Raw genomic sequence first — 5273 nt, 5'->3', positions numbered from 1 at the left:
TTGTATCCCCTTGATCCCCCTTTGTTGTCGTATGGCAATAGCTAGGACTTCAAGTACCATGTTGAAAAGGTATGGAGAGAGTGGACAGCCTTGTTTTGTTCCTGATTTTAGAGGAATTGCATTGAGTTTCTGTCCATTTAGTTTGATGTTGGCTGTTGGTTTACTGTATATGGCTTTTATTATGTTTAAGTATGTCCGTGTTATCCCAGATCTCTCCAAGACCTTTATCATGAAGGGGTGTTGGATTTTGTCAAAGGCTTTTTCAGCATCTAGTGAGATGATCATGTGATTTTTGGTTTTCAGCTTGTTTATATGGTGGATTACGTTGATGGATTTTCGTATGTTGAACCATCCCTGCATCCCTGGGATGAAACCTACTTGATCGTCGTGAATGATTGTTTTGATGTGTTCTTGGATCCGATTTGCCAGTATTTTATTGAGTATTTTTGCATCAATGTTCATGAGGGTTATTGGTCTGAAGTTCTCTTTCTTGGTTGTATCTTTGTGTTGCTTGGGGATCAAGGTTATTGAAGGCTCGTTGAAAGAGTTTGGCAAAGACCCTTCTGCTTCTATTGTGTGGAACACTTTGAGAAGAATTGGTATAAGCTGTTCTCTGAATTTGTGGTAGAATTCTGCACTGAGGCCATCTGGACCTGGACTTTTTTTGGTTGGGAGACTTTTGATGACAGCTTCTATTTCCATAGGGGTTATAGGTCTATTTAAATTGCTTATCTGTTCTTGATTTAGTTTTGGAAAATGATAGCTGTCCAGGAAGTCATCCATTTCCTTTAAATTTTCGAATTTTGTGGAGTACAGGTTTTAAAAGTATGACCTAATGATTCTCTGGATTTCCTCAGAGTCTGTTGTTATGTCCCCCTTTTCATTTCTGATTTTGTTAATTTGCGTGTTCACTCTCTGCTGTTTGGTAAGTTTGGACAAAGGTTTGTCTATCTTGTTGATTTTCTCAAAGAACCAACTCTTCGTTGCATTGATTCTTTGTATTGTTTTCCTGGTTTCTACTTTGTTGATTTCAGCCCTCAATTTGATTATTTCCTGGCATCTACTCCTCCTGGGGGAGTTTGCTTCTTTGTGTTCTAGAGCTTTTAGCTGTGATGTTAATTCTCTGGTATAACTGTTTTCCTGTTTCTTCATTGAGCCCTTAGTGCTATGAACTTCCCCCGTAGCACTGCTTTCAAAGTGTCCCATAGGTTTGGTTATGTTGTGTCTTCATTCTCATTGAATTCGAGGAAGTCTTTAATTTTTTTTTATTTCCTCTTTGACCCAGGGATGGTGCAGTTGAGCATTATTCAATTTCCATGAGTTTGTAGGTTTTCTGCAATTTGTGTTGTTGTTGAATTCTAATTTTAAGGCATGGTGGTCTGATAAGATGCATGGAGTTATTCCAATTTTTTGGTAGCTGCTGAGGTTTGATATGTTGCCAAGTATGTGGTCGATTTTTGAGAAGGTTCCATGTGGTGTCGAGAAGAAGGTATATTCTTTTTTATGTGGATGAAATGTTCTATAGATATCTGTTAATCCCAGTTGGGTCATTACTTCTATTAGACCCTTTGCTTCTTTGTTGATTTTCTGTCTGGTATTCTTGTCTAGTGGTGAGAGTGGTGTGTTGAAATCTCCCACTATAACTGTGTGGGGCTTTAGATGAGATTTAAGTTCTAATAATGTTTCTTTAACGAATGTGGATGCCTTTGTATTGGGGGCATAGATGTTCAGGATAGACACTTCATCTTGGTGAGTTTCACCTGTGGTGAGTATGTAATGACCTCCTTCATCTCTTTTGATTGATTTTATTTTAAAGTCTAGTTTGTTATGTATTAGGATTGCTACCCCTGCATGTTTCTTGGGTCCATTTGATTGAAAAATTTTTTCCCAACCTTTAACTCTCAATTAATGTCTGTCTTTGAGGGTGAGGTGTGTTTCTTGTATGCAGCAGAAGGAAGGGTTCTGTCTTCGAATCCATTCTGCTAGTCTGTGTCTTTTTATGGGTGAGTTAAGGCCGTTAATATTGAGGGATATTAATGACCATTGATTGCTCATCCTTCTTCGATTTGCGATGGTTGTTGTTGGTGGAATTATGGGTGGAATTTCACCCCTTTGTTCTTTTGGCTGTTGGTAGAGAGGGATTCTCTAATGCTCATATTTTTCTGGTTGTAGTTAGCTTCCTTGGGTTGGAGTTTTCCTTCCAAAATTTTCTGTAGGGCTGGGTTAGTGGACACATATTGCTTGAATCTAATTTTGTCATGGAATATCTTGTTTTCTCCGTCTATAGTGATTGAGAGCTTTGCCGGGTATAGTAGTCTGGGCTGGCATCCATGGTCTCTTAGTGTAGGTAGAATATCTATCCAGGACCTTCTGGCTTTCAGAGTTTCCATGGAGAAATCAGGTGTAATTCTGATAGGTCTGCCTTTATATGTTACTTGACCTTTTTCCTTAGCTGCTCTTAATATTCTTTCTTTATTCTGTATGTTTGGGGTCTTGATTATTATGTGGCGAGGGGATTTTTTTTTGTGGTCCACTCTATTTGGTGTTCTGTAGGCTTCTTGTACCTTCATTGGCATGTCTTTCTTAAGGTTGGTAAAGTTTTCTTCTATGATTTTGTTGAATATGCCTTCTGCCCCTTTGAGGTGGATTTCTTCTCCTTCTTCTATACCTATTATTCTTAGGTTTGGTCTTTTCATGGTGTCCCATAATCCCTGGATGTTTTGTGTTAAGGATTTGATGGATTTAAGGTTTTCTTTGGTTGATAAATCCATGTCTCCTAATGTATCTTCAACACTTGAGATTCTCTCTTCCATCTCTTCTATTCTGTTGGTAATGCTTGTATTGGTAGTGCCTGACTGTTTGTCCAGCTTTTCTATTTTCTGCCTTTCTTCAGATTGTGTTTTTTTTAGTGTCTCTATTTCAGTTTTCAACCCTTGTAGCGTTTGCATTGCTTCTTGCAATTTTCTGTTAATCTGTTTGTCCGTTTGTTGCCTTTTATGAATTTTTTGGTTTGTTCTTTCTTCCATTTCTTGCATTTTTTGGTTTGCTTTTTGTTCCATTTCTTGGATTTTGTGCTTTGTTTCTTCTTCCATTTCCTGCCTTTTTTGGTTTGTTTCTTCCTCCATTTTTTTCATTTTTTGCTTTGTTTTTTCTACCATTTCTTGCATTTTTTGCTTTGTTTCTTCTTCCATTTCCTGCCTTATTTGTTATGTTTCTTCTTCTAATTCTTGCATTTTTTGCTTTGCTTTTTCTTCCATTTCTTGCATTTTTTGCTTCATTTCTTCTTCCATTTCGTGCCTTTTTTGGTTTGTTTTTTCTTCGAATTCTTGCATTTTTTGGTTTGTTTTTTCTTCCATTTCTTGCATTTTTTGGTTTGTTTTTTCTTCCATTTCTTTGAGGGATTTTCCAATATCCTCTTTTAGGGCCTCTTTCATTTTCATGAAAGTGCTTTTAAGGTCGTTCTCTTCTGCTTCCTTCGCGTTGGAATATTGGGGTCTTGCTGGTGTGGAGTCTCTAGAATCTGGCGGTGTCATATTTGTTTTTCTGTTGCTGACTGTGTTTTTGTATTGTCTCTTTCCCATCTCTTCTTCTAGTGGGTGCAGAAAGAGCCCCTTCCTGGTCTGGGGACCAGAGTTCCCTTTTGGTGGGTGCTAGTAAGTCCAGTAATCTGGTGGTTCTTCTATGCCTTGTCCAAATGCTGGTCCGCGGGTAGAGAAGAAGAACAGGAATCTGGGGTGCTTAGCCTCCTACCTGGTCCCCTGGACCTTATGCTGGGTCCTGTTGTACCTGATCCAGAACAGCTACTCCCCTGGTCTCCCTGGCTCCTGTAGTTTCCTGGTCTCTTTGGTGGGAGAGAAGATCTGGAGTCTGGGGTGCTTGGCTCACGCCGGGATTGGGAGCTCTGTGCAGTTCCCAGGCGATCTGCAGGCTCTGGAACACAGGCCGGGAAGCTGGCCTGTTTACCTGATGCTCCCGCCGGGATTGGGAGCTCTGTGCAGATCCCAGGCAATCTGCAGGCTCTGGAACACAGGCCTGGAAGCTGGCCTGTTTACGTGATGATGCCAGAGGGACAGCTACTTCCCTGTACTCCCAGCCTCCTCTCCTTTCCTGGAATCGTTGGTGGGAGAGAAGATCTGAAGTCTGGGGTGCTTGGCTCCTGCCGGGATTGGGAGCTCTGTGCAGTTCCCAGGCGATCTGCAGGCTCTGGAACACAGGCCGGGAAGCTGGCCTGTTTACCTGATGCTCCCGCCGGGATTGGGAGCTCTGTGCAGTTTCCAGGCGATCTGCAGGCTCTGGAACACAGGCCGGGAAACTGGCCTGTTTACCTGATGCTCTCGCCGGGATTGGGAGCTCTGTGCAGATCCCAGGCGATCTGCAGGCTCTGGAACACAGGCCGGGAAGCTGGCCTGTTTACCTGATGTTGCCAGAGGGACAGCTACTTCCCTGTACTCCCACCAAAGAAAATTTTAAGCCCAAAAAATCCTTAAAACAACACATCCAGGAAATATGGGACACCATGAAAAACCAAACCTAAGAATAATAGGTATAGAAGAAGGAGAAGAAAACACCGCAAAGGGACTTAAGATACATTCAACAAAATCATAGAAGAATAATTTCCCAACCTAAAGAAAGACATGCCAATGAAGGTACAAGAAGCTTACAGAACACCAAATACAGTGGATCACAAAAATGTCCCCTTACCACATAATAATCAAGACCCCAAATAAAAAGAATAAAGAAAGAATATTAAGAGCTGCTAAGGAAAACGGACAAATAACATAAAAAGGCATGCAAATAAACAAAGTCAGAAATGTAATAACATCGGACATTGAGGAATTTCAGAGAATCATCAGGTCATACTTTTAAAACCTGTACTCCACAAAATTTGAAAATTTAAAGGAAATGGATGACTTCCTGGATAGCTATTACTTGCCAAAATTAAACCAAGAACAGATAAGCAATTTACATAGACCTATAACCCCTATGGACATAGACGCAGTCATCAAAAGTATCTCAACAAAAAAAGCCCAGGGCCAGATGGCCTCAGTGCAGAATTCCACCATAAATTTTAGGAACATCTTATACCAATTCTTCTCAAAGTGCTCCATGCAATAGAAGCAGAAGGGACTTTGCCAAAGTCTTTCAACGAGCCTTCAATAACCTTGATCCCCAAGCCACACAAAGACATAACTAAGAATGAGAATTTCATACCAATATCCCTCATGAATATTGATGAGAAAAACTGAATAAAATACTGGCAAATCAGGTCCAAG

The sequence above is a fragment of the Mesocricetus auratus genome, unplaced genomic scaffold, assembly GCF_017639785.1.
Source record: "Mesocricetus auratus isolate SY011 unplaced genomic scaffold, BCM_Maur_2.0 contig_6510_pilon_obj, whole genome shotgun sequence".
Lineage (NCBI taxonomy): Eukaryota > Metazoa > Chordata > Mammalia > Rodentia > Cricetidae > Mesocricetus > Mesocricetus auratus.
The sequence above is the reverse complement of the archived record's forward strand: the minus strand, read 5'-3'. Positions refer to the sequence as shown.